Source organism: Panthera tigris, chromosome D4, assembly GCF_018350195.1.
Source record: "Panthera tigris isolate Pti1 chromosome D4, P.tigris_Pti1_mat1.1, whole genome shotgun sequence".
Classification (NCBI taxonomy): Eukaryota; Metazoa; Chordata; class Mammalia; order Carnivora; family Felidae; genus Panthera; species Panthera tigris.
Window position 1 is genome coordinate 2,325,771 of NC_056672.1, and position 13,522 is coordinate 2,339,292.

The window sequence follows — 13,522 nt, forward strand, 5'->3', positions numbered from 1 at the left end:
AGGGGAGGATAGAGAGTTTTTCCTGAATCCGCTGTTTCTCCATTGCCTTCCACTCAAAATAATCCTTATGCCAAAGCGGTCTATTTTGGGATGGTCTATTCTGATCTCCTTCACAAGGATAACCAGATACTTGAAAAGAGTTATAACATGAAAAGCAAAGAATAAGACCATCATACACGAAAAAGAACACAAAATAAACATCAGCATTGGGGACAGTAAAAATCAACTTCAAAAAGCCCCTGTAATTAGTATGTGCAGGGATATAAGAGAAAATATTGAACCTGTAAATCAAGGACCAGATGCTGTGAAAAGAAAAATCAAAGAGTAAGTGAAAAGCTAGGAAATTAAAGCATGATAGTGAAAATTAAAATTTCAGTAGAAGCATGGGAAAATAATGTTAAATCTGTCTTTGAGAAGGTGAAACCATAACCGATGGAGACTTGGAAAGAAATAAACTGAGTGGATCAGTTTGAGGTTGACTGGTGAGCACTTGAGAAAGCGAGACCAGGGGAGGCAGCTGGGGAGGCTCTTGGCACCTTACACACAAATCTCCCCTGGAGGGAAGGACTCTACTTTTCAAACGGAGAGGATCACCACGTCCCAGCAAAATGAATGGAATAAGCCAAGGCACACGGCCATAACCGTGAGTGGTAGAGCAGATTGTGAAACATTCTGAGGGAAGGGAGTTACTTTACAAGAGAGAGGGGATAAGATGTTAGCAGACTCCTTACCATTATTAAAAATAGAAGAAAAACTGGGATAGGCCCTGAAGAAAAATTATATTCAACCTAGATTTCATACTGAGTCAAATTATGAAGGATGAGAGTAAAAATGTATCACTCAGGCACCATTTTCCAGGAAGCTGCTTGAGGAGGCCTTCTGTACAAATGAGAGAGGAAGCTAAGAAAGACAATGACAGGGATTGAAAACCAGGGACCCACCAGAGGGAGGTGGAGAGCAGCCCCAATATGCTGCTAATGGGAGGCCCCAGGACCACAGCTGGACGGCAGCTGCAGGGACAGCAGGTGCACATTCCAGGAGCCTGAGCGCGAGGGGAGGGAGAGAACAATGGCGCCCACGTGTAATCGGGTATTTTGGCAGAGTAGACAAGTGCACTGGAGAGGTTGGGGGGTAGAACAGAGATACAGATTAAGAAAAGCTGGAAAATGAAAAAGATGTGGCAATTATTAACTACAACCAAAAAGTATGTAATAAAGGAACTTGAAGTTTCTTGGATACATCAATTAACATGTTTTTCCCTCAGTTTAGGGGGGAATTAGTTGGCCATTTTTCTTCAAATATTCTTTCTTCCCCTTTCTTTCCCTCCTCTTCTCCCGTGACCCGTTATGTATACATTGGTGCAGCTGATGGTGTCTCGCAGGTTTCTGGGGCTCTCTTTTGTTTTCTATTTCTCAGACTAAATAATCTCAGTTCGCTGAACCTTCTGGCTGCTCAAATCAGGTGTTGGGTTTAGTGCCCACGGTGTTCACTTCAGTTATGGTACTCTTCAGCTTCGGAAATTTTATTTGTTTTCTCAGCCTTTTAACACCTTTATAATCTCTATTTGGTGACACACCGTTCTCACTCTGTTATTTCTTCAGACATGGTTTCCTTTAGTCTTTGAACATATTTATAGTAACTGATCTAAAGTCTCCATCTTGTAAGTCCAACATCTGGACTGTTGTAGGGATACTTTTTATTTCCTGTGTTTGGGCCACACTCAGCTGTTTGCACGTCATCTAAACTTCAGCGTGCATCAAAATCACCCAAAGGACTTGTTAAAACAGAGGCTGGGCCTCATCCCCAAGTTTCTGGGGTCCAGGAATTTCTGACATAGTCCCGGTTGCTTCTGCTGTGGCTGGTCCACGGAAAACACTTTGAGAACCACCAGCCCAGGCTAGACCCACCACCATCTCGGCCTCAAAGCAGGGTCCGTGTCTTACGAGTCTCTTACTCCACAGGGTATCCAACACAGTGACTCACAAAGAGCCATTCTCCTAGCTTTATTGATATTGAATTACTGAATTTCAAAGGTGTGTCACAGAACATGGCATACACATCGAGGTTCTAAAGAAGAACCAAAAGAGAATGAAGAAGGGCGTGTGGCCCGTTCATAAGTGAGGCTGCTTCATCAGTGAACAAAGAAAGGGGAAGGCGTGAGCTTGGTGATCTCCAATAGCATTCCGGGCATCGAGTCGTTAATGATCTCAGTTTTCACACAAGGAAGAAAGACTTAATTTTTTAATCATAGCATGCTTCTAGTGATTAGTAGATTCAGTATGAGTGAACACTGATGTCTTTTTACTAATGGGAAAATTGTTAGTTACTAATGGGAAAATCATGACGATTAGTGCCCAGCTAAAAAATGCCAGACACAGAAACCGAAGCAACAAGCAGAGGCAGCCGTGTGCAGGACGGTGGGCAGGGGGCTGCCCGGCTTTGAGCCCACAATGCCACGTGCACTCAGGCCCTCAGTTTCTCCCTCTGTAGAATGGGCACCAAAATACATCCGCTTCAGAGGGTAAGTCCTCAAGGCAGTGCCTGCTACACAGTGAACGTTTGTTAAAAATGCCAACCGGTGCAGCCCCTGTGGAAACCAGAATGGAGGTTCCTCAAACCATTAAAAATAGAGCTACCATGTGACGCAGTAATTTCACTGCTGGGTACCTACCCAGGGAAAATGACAACACGAACTCGAAAAGATACCTGCACACCCGTGTTCACTGATGTTTCACTTACAATAACCAAGATATGGAAGCCACCTAAGTGACCTCGGTGGATGAGTGGAAACGGGCAATACTTCCAGCAGAATTCTATTCAGCCATCAAAAAGAAAGAAATCTTGTCATTCGTGACAACACAGAGGTCTTGGGGACATCACGCTAAGTGAGATAAGCGAGGCAGGGGAAGACAAACACCGTATGATCTCACTTACATGTGGGATCTAAAACACCAGCAACGATAAAACTGTGGAGTCATTGCTAGAGAGGGTATTGTAAGCCCTGGAGGGTGAACGGGGCGAGAGCTGAAACGTCAGCGATGTTCTGGTCCCAAGGCTGTCGAGCGCGATAGCACTCTGAGAACAGAGCCCCGGGACACCGCAGAGGACAATTAGACACAAAATCCACTGTGACCCCCTGACACTCCCTGAAACTACACGTACTCCCTTCACGTAGCCAGCAGGTGCATGTCTGGTTAGTGTCTAAAGATCCTTTGTGTTCCCTACCCATGCTTTGATATCCTTTGATACTCATATCTAAGAAAATATGAAATAAGACTCTGTGCAGCTTGCTGCTGCAGCTGTTTCACTGGTGGAAGCATGCCCGCACGTCCGCTCCATCCAGTATCTGAGAACTTCTTTGGTGTGCGGCCACACAAAACAAAAAGCAGACCCGTAGACACGGAGGAGTGGGGGCGCGTGGAATCAGTGAAGGGGTTGAAAGGCACAAACTTCCAGTTATGAAATGAGTAGGTCCTGGGTGTGGCAGACAGCATGGTGATTGACGGTAGTTAATAATAACTGTGCTGTACATTTGAGAGTTGCCAAAAGAGTAGATCTTAAAAGTTCTCATAAAAGGGTTAATAATAAAAGTAAACCAGCAGAGAATCTTCTCAGGTTAGTCTGTGCTTTCAGGGATATGTTTCCCAGTGAAATTGAGAACGGGAGAGGTACTGGGGCCGTGCAGGGGAAGAAAAGGCTCTCCTAAAGTCCGGTGGGTCCCAGGGGTCTCTAGGGTGATGGCACCCTGTGTAGACAAACCGTGGCTGTCCCGCACCCATATCTGTACATTGCCAGCCCCCATCTCCCACTTCTCCAGACATCCTGCACCTGCAGGAAAGGAGAGGAAGAGAGAGGACGAAAGGCAAACTCACGTCCCCATCAGCTTTTTCGGTCATGCTGTGGATGGGTGCTTCTGGAATGGAAGTGATTTCAGGTTCGTGACCCTCCCAGAACCCATGAGAATCCACATCCCAGCCCTGATTTTAGGCTGATGGCTAGTGAATCTGAACGGGATCAACCGAAGGAAACTGGACAAACATTCCTCCTCTTGTAAGGGGTTCAGATTTCCCCCGAGAGCCCTGGAATTGACTGTAAGTTTTGGCAAAGAGCATCACCCACCAGTGCGGGGCTCATAAAGTGTACAGGTCTCTGGAAGACGGGTTTCTCCAGCTGGATTTCGCAATGAGAAACACACCTCAGTAACACAGCCGGAGGCGAGGAACCAGTCCCGGATGACTGATGTGGGGACTGCACAAAGGCGGCAGAAGGGGCAAGAGTCGGTCATGCTACTGGCCTGGCCGAGGCCCCTCCTGCCTGGCGGTGTCATTCCCGCGGACTCTGCATGCCGGGAGAGGCTAGTCCTCTGGGTCACCCTGTGCGCGCTCAGGCACTCTCTCCTCTTTCCCTATCTTCCCTTCTTTTCTTTCTTCCTTTCATCCTTTTTGGCTGAGAGGGCCAAATTCAATTGTGTGTTCTCTCTTCAAGCTTTCCGTCACAGAGATTTCCAAACACACACAACGGGAGCGGTAGGCACACAACAGTCCCCGAGAAGGCTCTGTCACCAGCCTCCCATATCACATTGAGCCAGTTTTGTTCTCTTTGTTCCCCACTGATGGGGTTCTTGAGCAAACGGCTAAGAAAGAATTCTTGAGATGTCTTTGGTGCGAAAAGGTGGTTTTACCAAAGCACGGGGACGGGACCCGGGGGCAGAAAGAGCTGCCCTGGGCTTGTGAGGGGTGACTGATTATACACCTTTAGGTTTGTGGAGGGAGGGCGATAGAGATAAAGTCAGTTTCTAAGGAATCTGGAAGCAAGGCTTTCAGGACCTTGAGATAAAGTTATTTTCAGTCTTTAATAAAACACAAACACCAAGGGAGTAGGGCAGCCAGGAGTTGCCTGAAGAAGGTCTCGCTCTGCTTGTTTCAGGTGTCTGTCAGTGGGCTGCGGGCTGGAAGGAGATTTCATTTAAGCTACGTTTCTCTTGCCTTTGTTTCCTTCACCACCCTCTACTTTTCCTCCACCACCCAATGTTTTCCTGGAGCAGTTTACAGCAAATCCCAAAATTTCACTTTTTTTTAAACGTTTGTTTGTTTATTTTGAGAGAGAGAAACAGAGTGCGAGCAAGGGAGGGGCAGAGAGAGAGGGAGACACAGAATCCGAAGCAGACTCCAGACTCTGAGCCGTCGGCACAGAGCCCAATGTGGGACTCGAACCCCACGGTGAGATCATGACCTGAGCTGAAGTTGGATGCTCCACTGACTGAGCCACCCAGGTGCCCCCAAAATTTCACTCTTAAATGCAGCATTTTGTCCCTCTAAAAACTAAGCACTTAAAAAAAAAGAACCTATCCAAAATACACGATCACACTTTCCCTAATTAACAACAATCCCTCCATATCACCTAATATATAGTTTGTTTTAAAATCTCTCAAAAAATACCTGCTACAGTTGTTTTTGTTCCAATAGGCTCCACTCAAGGTCTCCATGGCGCATCTGGCTGTTAGTCTCTTAAGCTCTCTCAGCGTATGACACTTTCGTCTGTCTTTCTCTCCCCAGGCCACATGTCCGGCCGGCTCAGGTTCCCACAGTCTAGACCTGCCCAATTGAATTGTCAAAGTTGTCAGAAGTTCAGAGATAACAGAAGTAAAGCCAGTGAATCACCTAAGTAGCAATGAGTAAAATTTATCGCGCCCACGCCCACAAGACGGTTTGCATGCCAGGAGCACTTAGACCAAGCACCGCGTGAGGCTTGGCATATTGTCCTAAAAAGTGGATCCTGTTGTGAGAAGGCAGGGACTGCATATTCTTCCCAGGGATTGGCTATAATGTTAGAATGTTCCCGAATTAAAGGGAATTGGTCACCAGTTACCTCATATCAGCTTCAGGGGACAGTTTAAATTTCACTTACGATTTCCAGAGGCACCAGCAAGAAGTAACCCAGGCAAGTGAGCCTCCCTTGTCTGGCAAGACAGAAAACAAAACAAAAAAAAAAAATGCTAAATTGAGCTTTGTGTGACTAAATTGGTTTTGTCTGCACAGGGAATTTTCAAGTATGGTTGCCATTTGTGTTTCATTTCACCAGTGTAACTAACACATTCCTTTGCTCCCCAAGCTCCTATAAACTGGTGTTTGGATCTGGAGGCTTGTTTACACGTGGGTTTGAACTTTTCAGCATGGATATTCTAGGATATTCTACACACGGTGCTGGCAGTTCCTCCCACACCCCTAATGTCTGGTGACCCAAGTCTGCTGGACCTGATATTGGTAGGAGGCAGGGGGAAGGTCAGGTCAGCCTGATTTCACCCCCACCCAATGTTCCCTATTCGCCTCTTGGTTTTAGCATTCATAATTGCCAACACTCATGTGTTCATTAGTGGTTGCAAACGATGGCTGTCCATTTTGATTTTGTTGTTGTTGTTCTGCACTGATCAGCTGTAATTCCTCTGTTGCTACTTTCTAACCCGAAATACAGTGTGTAGAGGAAAGTATATTTGAAAGTTGTATTTTTTTTTGAAATATACGTGACACTTTTCTCTTCATAAATTTTCAGAATAATTGGGAACCTACAAGGAGACCAGTAAGACTTTCTTCCGTTTTCCTGTCATCACACACATACAGCAGTTCAAGCACCTGCTTTGTTCCAATGGCGGGGTCTCCTCCAGACCGGCCCCCGGACACAGCCCCCTTGGTCTTGGCTACGTCCCTATTTTGGACCACAACACCGATGTCTCAGGATCGTCTCGTACTGTGCCTGCCTCAGAACGGCGTTCCTTCTAAGAGCCTTGGTTCCTTTCAGTAAAAAGTAGCTGTTGGTGCGTGTGCTTGTTGTGACCGTCTTGTCCTTGAGTCTAGGCTTCTTCTGTGTGTGTGGTTTTCTCTGAAAGATCATGTTGAGCTTATTATACTCTCCTTTCCAAACCAAATGTAAAATTTTAGGGTTTTTGCTTAAGTCTGATTATAACGCTGTACTGCTTAGCGTTGAAAATCTTGGTCCCTAAGGAATTTTCCGTGATTATTTTTCTGCTGTCTCTTCTGCCGTCTATGTGCTTCACCATGTGGATGGTTCGAATAACAATATCAGTATTAGTATTCCAAGTAGGAAGCTAGGATGAGGGAAAAGCTTGCCACCTGCATGGCAAACAGCCACAGACATGAGAGGTACAAAGTGGCATCGGGGAGAGTTTCAAGCACAGTGACAAAAGCAGGAGGAATCAGTGAGTTTGCCTGCCTGTGAGATTGCTCTGAGATGGGAGGTCTGACACAGGCTCCCCCAGGAGTGTCACAATGACACTCAGCAGTAGATGGTTGTTGGTGGCAGGGTTTTAGGGAAGAAGGGGACGGACAGAACTTTCAGCTGCCGCGGGCTTTGGGAGGTTTCACACACGGTACATTTGAGCCTCTGGATTTTTTTTTTTTTTTTGTAATATTTACTCATTTTGAGAGAAAGGGAGAGAGAGAGAGAGAGAGAGAGAGCATTAGTGAGGGACCAAGAGAGGGAGACAGAGAGAATCCCAAGCAGGCTCTGCTCTGTCAGTGTAGGGCCCAACGTGGGCCTCGAACTCATGAACTGTGAGATCACGACCTGAGCCGAAATCAAGAGTTGGATGCTTAACCAATTGAGCCCCCAGGAGCTCCTTGAGCCTCTGGATCCTAACGGCTTCTTGTAGGTCCCTGGCGCCTTCCTACGGGCGTGGACCACGGGCGCAGCATGAGAAAGTAGATGTGAATGATGGTGTCACTTTACCAGGTTCCCTCATTTTTCTCTGAGTTTCGTCCCTGCTTCCAAACTCAACATGACTTGTCTGGAGAGAAGAACATCCTAATAAGCCTGGCAAAAAGTCAAGCCATTTGTCCCTCTGCTTCCTGGAACCTCTCTGGAAAACGCTGCATATTTCCTTGTGGTGACGCTGTTCACTGTGTACCTGGGTCTCATGTCGGAGAAAAAGGACTTCATGCCCACAAACCCAGCTACGTTTCTATTGAACAACCCTCGACTCATTTAGCACCTGAGTTGCTAATGACATATTTTACTAAGTTTATGACTTGATAAATGCAATGATTAGCACTTAATTTTAAGCAATGGCAACTACTCTTACAGGATATTAATTCAACGTTTTAATAAAAAGCTGTTTGGGAGTATGGACCATGGCATTAATCCCCAGATTCTCCCAAAGACGAAGGCGCAGCTCTCTGGGCCTGGCCCTGGCTGCTGAGGGGCTGGCCGGCCGCTCTCGGGGGAGCCACTCTTCAGACCTGCCTGCAGCCTCAAACACGCACACCCTTCTCGATAGAGCACACGGCACCTCCGCCCTGGAGGATTAGTTCCTAAAGGGGGATTGGAAAAGTAGAAACATCTCCTCAGTCACAGCTAACGGGGACATGAGAGTTCTAATCCTGCCTCTGTCCCGCACGACTCCTCTGTCCCCAGCCCCCAGCCCCCTTTCCCTGATCTAGGCTGGAATAGCCGACCTGAGCTGAACCTCAAAGCCAGAGGAGCCAGTTAAAGAGTTGGGGCCTGGGAGCTCTGAGGGGCTGGGGAGCAAGGGGCCCGGGCTGTGTGAAAAGGGAGGAAGAAGGGGAAGGGGTATATAGGGAGCGGGTGGTGCAGGGGTACAGGGGGAGCAGGGGTGTGGATGCACACAGAAGCCAGGGTATGAGGTGTGCACCATGGGGTGTGGGAGAGGGCAGGTGCGCAGGGTATGGGGGCTGTAGCAGGGATTTGGGGGCGCAAGAGGGGTGCAGGGGCGTGCTGGGGAGGGGGCAGGGGAGCAAGATGCTGGGGGTGGTGGTGAAGGGACACGCAGGAGGTGCAGGGGAGCAGTGATGCAGGGAGGGTGCAGGGGCACGCAGAGGGGTGCAGGGGAGTCCTGGAGGGAGCGGCGATGGGGGAGGGGGAGCGGGAAGGGGTGCGGAGGGAGGGATGCAGGGGCGTGGGGAAGGGCACGGAGGGGAGGGGCTCCTGAGGGCAGGGACTCAGGGCAGGCGTTTCTGTGCCCCCCTCTCCACACAGTACCTGGCTCCAAACGTGTTCACTGAGCTGAAGCGGCTGGCGGAGGCCGGATCGTCGGGACCTTGGCGCACCTGTGGCCCCAGATCTCAGGGGCGCGCGTGCGTTCTAGGTTTCCTCCGTGACCTTGCCAACCTTGGTCAGCCGTGGAGCTCTAGTCCTTCGTGTTTCATCTTTTTCTCGTCGATAGAAATTAAAGACAGAAAAGATAGTAAACATTTTAACATTTCTTGAATTGTGGAAGCATCAAGAAGATGGAAAAGTTAGCGATTTACTCACAGTGTAGACATTTCTTTGCAAACTGGTGTCAACAATCTGCCAAAGCCTCGTTTGCTGGGAGCATGCCTGAGGGTGTAGCATTTTCTGATTTAGTGATATATAAATATTTGTAAAAGGGAAGCTGTGTTTTTTTTAATGTTTATTTATTTTTGAGAGAGAGAGAGAGAGAGAGACAGAGCATGAGTGGGGGAGGGGCAGAGAAAGAGGGAGACACAGAACGGGAAGCAGGCTCCAGGCTCCGAGCTGTCAGCACAGAGCCCGACATGGGGCTCCGGCTCACAAACCGTGAGATCATGACCCGAGCCAAAGTCGGACACTTAACGGACTAGGCCACCCAGGTGCCCCGGGAAGAGCAATTTTAAAAAGAGGCTACCTGGGACTGAAACCTGCAGGGTCATCTCTCCTCCATTTTTTTCTGTACCCTTAAAACATTCCCCTTTGGAGTCTGGGGCAGGAGAAGGGGTGCAGCCCAATGTCACACAGAAACAGCAGTTGAGGCTGGGAGAGTCATATGTTCAGGGCCCTAAGCAGACCGGTGGCTGGCCTAGTGGAAGGTGCTGGAATCTCTCTGCACCCGGATCATGGGTGGAGATGAGCCCCCACACGTGAGCGTGCCCGCTCAGCATGGTGCGCGGGAGACCAGAGCCAGGTCACTAATCTGTGGTCTGGTTGGAGCCACATACCTGTGGTTCTGGATGAAACTGCTTCACAGGGAGACAGCCTTGTCCCAGGGCACCCAAGAAGGAAAATTTCCACAGAGGATAAGTTCACAAAGATTCCAAAACATATCAGAAGTCCAGTGTTACGAAAAATAGTCACGAGGAGAGACCGTGTCCTGGAAGTCATTCTCTTCTGTGGCCGTGTGTCCCCAACGCCCCAGCAGGGACCTGGTCACAGTGTGGACCGAAACCACCCAGGTGGTTGGCACGAGGTGGGACTCAGATAAACACCACCAGCGTCCATGGAAGGCCGTCCGTGGCCTCCTCTATGACCCCACGCGGGGACTGGCACCGCCTGTTAATGAGGATTTCATCCAGAAAGGAGTGCCTGCAGTCCACCTGACCAAGGGACCCGGGAAGTTTCACCAGATTTCATTAAACACGACCCACGGAAATGACCAGCCTTTCCCGTGTTTGCAGTGAGTTGACAGGGGACGAGGCCCCTGGAGCCCTCTGTGCTGAAATGGGCTCCCGGATCCATAAGGGAGAGAACGTCCACACGGTACATGGTTCCCAGCCCCGGCAGCTGAGCTGGGAATACGGGAGCCTTTGGAACATGCCAGACACTCCACAGAGGACTGGGGAACCAGGATCAGAAACCTCGTGGGAGCCAGGGCACCAGAAATGACACGCTTCTGGAACAGACCCCAACCCTCTCCCTCTGTTTGCACTAGTCCAGTGGGGGCAAAATCCCAGGGGTGGGCCGGACTGGCCACCATCAAGGCACATGCCTGCCGCTGACCAGTCTGCTGCAGGGACCCCTCGGCTTCTCAAGTGGGAGAGCAGAGCATTTCAACTTGCAGTCCCACCGAAACATGCGCAGAGGAGGAGAGGAGTCCCCCAAATGGAAAACGGCATGCCGACAGACGGGGAGAGACTATTACCACGCAGGCAAACCAATCCAACCCAGCCCTGTCCGCGACTCCATCCTCATGGCCGTCCACGGAGCCGCCGGTCCTCGGCCAACGTCCACACCACCAGTGGCGGGCTCTCCACCCTCAAGCCCCTGGCTCTGCTTGCTTTGCACTGGCTGGTCTCACACCTGCCCAGGGCTCAGGGATTTCTGGTCCAAGCCCCGCTTGGGTCCCCTGCCTGGAAGGGCTGGCCAGATTGGGGCCAGATCCTGAGCAGTACGAGACAGGGATACCCAGGAGGGATGAGGTTGGTGGGGAGATGAGGTGGTGGCAGACAGGGAGGTGGGGCGGCCATGGGTCACGGGTGAGTGGACCAGGGGCTGCCCTCAAGGGCACGGGCTCTAACGGGGTGAGCCCCCTGGGGAGTGAGGGCTAGAGGGTGGCCTTGAAGCCAGCCGATCCTGGCAGATATTTGTAAACAGAAAGTGTTATCCTGACTTCCTCATGAACTGCCACTGTTTGTTCATTCCTTATTGTACTTGACGTTGAACGTGCCTCCTTTCTTCTACAGGTTTTACTGATTAAAACCCAAATTAAACCTGCAGCCAAGGAAAACTGTGCCCACGTAGCACTTAACCAGGAAGATTTCAAGTATGGTAAACGTGCAAAGTGTCAGAAGGAAAGACCTGGGCCGAGGAGAAATGAGAAAACCATCAGAGGGAGGAACAAATATTTTTAAGGAAACGACACTCGTGTATTGTGATATGCTAAACTATCGATGACAACTGGAGTAAAGAACTGTATTATTATTTTTTAATACACTTTAGCTTTTGGAGATTTAGGATTAGATTCACAGCAAAATGGAACAGAAAGTACAGAGTACCCCCCCACGCCCCTGTGCCCCTCCAGAGCCGTCCCCGCCATCAACATCACCAGCAGATGGTGCACGTGTTACCCTGCACGGATGCGTCACATCACCCGGGGTCATGGTTCACGTCAGGGTCACACTTGGTGTTGTATATTCTGTGGGTTTGGACAGATGCATGCTGGTACCCACCATTAGAGTGCAGTGGTAGTTCCAGTCCCTAAAGATCCTCAGTGCTCTCTACCTCTCCCCTCCCCCACCCCCAATCTCTGGTCTCTTTCCTGTCTCCATAGTTTTGCCTTTTCCAGAATGTCTTGTAGCTAAAATCATACAGTATGCATCTTTTCAGACTGGCTTCTTTCACTTAGTTACATGCATTAAAGTTTCCTTCATGTCTTTTCATGGCCTGATAGCTCATCTCTTTATAGTGCTGACTAATATTCCATTGTCTGGATGGACCACAGTTCATTTATCCATCCACCTACTGACGGATGTCTTGGTTGTTTCCAAAATTTGGTGATTTTGAGCAAAGCCGCTGTAAACACTCATGAGCAGGCTTTTGCGTGGATATAGATTTTCTAAATCCCGAGGCGCATGATTGCCGGATCCTATGGTAAGTGGATGTTTAGTTTTGTAAGAAACAAACTCTCTTCCAAAGCGGCTGCACCAATTTGCATTCCCACCAACAGCGAGAGAGAGTTCCCGTTGTTCCACATCCTCTCCATCGGTTGGTGTTGTCGGTGTTCTGGATTTTGACCATCCTGATAGGTGTGGAGAGCTGGATTATCTTCAGTGCTGGGATCAGCATCCGAGTGTGGGCATGGTAGTGGTTGTTTTCATCTCTAATACTGTTTTTATGATTAAATACCTAGAAACATCTTCCAGTTTAGAGGAAGCACTTGTCATTATGAAACCAGGGTTGACTTGTGCAGATCGGAGCGGGAAAATCATCCTTTTACTGCACAACAATCAGCACTCTTGTCACATGGAAATGAAACATTACAACAAAAGATGATATTGATATATATACATATATATATATGTATATACACACACACAGATATATATATATATATATATGTAAGATGTTAAGATGTTACATATTTTTAAAAACTCAAAATGCAATTTTAAGTTTTTTTCTTAAATGTTTCTCTTTCCTTTAATGCATGCATTGCCACACCCCATAAAGCGATGGGAAAAAAATCAGATTTAAACAGGAAAGAACAGAGGCTACATTCGATCTTAGCCAAAAGGCCAAGAGGCAACTGCACATATAATTCAGAGTAATGATTTTCAGTGATGTTTTAGGGAGTTACAAATATAGAAAAACAGGATGTTGTGACAAACTCATCAAGAGGTGCTAGGCGCTAACGAGAAATTCCTTTGATTCAGGGAGAGGGAGAAAGTGCCAGTGAGTTCAGGATCAGTGGCAGAGCTCTTCACTGAGTCACTTACAGAGACAAGACAGGCTTCATCTTGGAAAAGAGGCTCAGGCAGGAAGCCCCTGGAGCCCTCTGGACCCCAGTTCCCTCTTCTGGAACAAAAAAGAGGGGGCTCATGATATGGTAGTCATTAACTTTGCTCCCCTGTTAGATAAATACAGACTAACTTCTTATCTAAAACCAGGTATGACATTATTAAGGTACTTGAGACAATGAGAAATGGTCAGTCCAGCCTCAGACTCTTGTAGAGGACACACTGGCCCTGGCCGTGGGGAAGGAGGGTGCAGCAGTCCTGGGGTCACCACACACTGTGGGCTGAAAGGAAACTAGAGACCCCTTGAGATGCCCCCTTAGGCC

The 13,522-nt window shown here is 48.6% G+C and overlaps 1 long non-coding RNA gene and 1 pseudogene across 1 annotated transcript; both read right to left on the reverse strand.

Annotated features, from left to right (window-relative positions):
- Window positions 1-4,833: 4,833 nt before the first annotated feature.
- On the reverse strand, window positions 4,834-5,964 carry LOC122233288. Its single transcript, XR_006210836.1, has 3 exons — window positions 5,908-5,964; window positions 5,439-5,594; window positions 4,834-4,948 (listed from the first exon to the last, which is right to left on the reverse strand). It is a non-coding gene; the product is annotated as an uncharacterized LOC122233288 (long non-coding RNA).
- A 6,850-nt stretch (window positions 5,965-12,814) lies between these two features.
- LOC122233353 lies at window positions 12,815-12,989 on the reverse strand (annotated as a pseudogene).
- Between the last annotated feature and the right edge of the window lie 533 nt (window positions 12,990-13,522).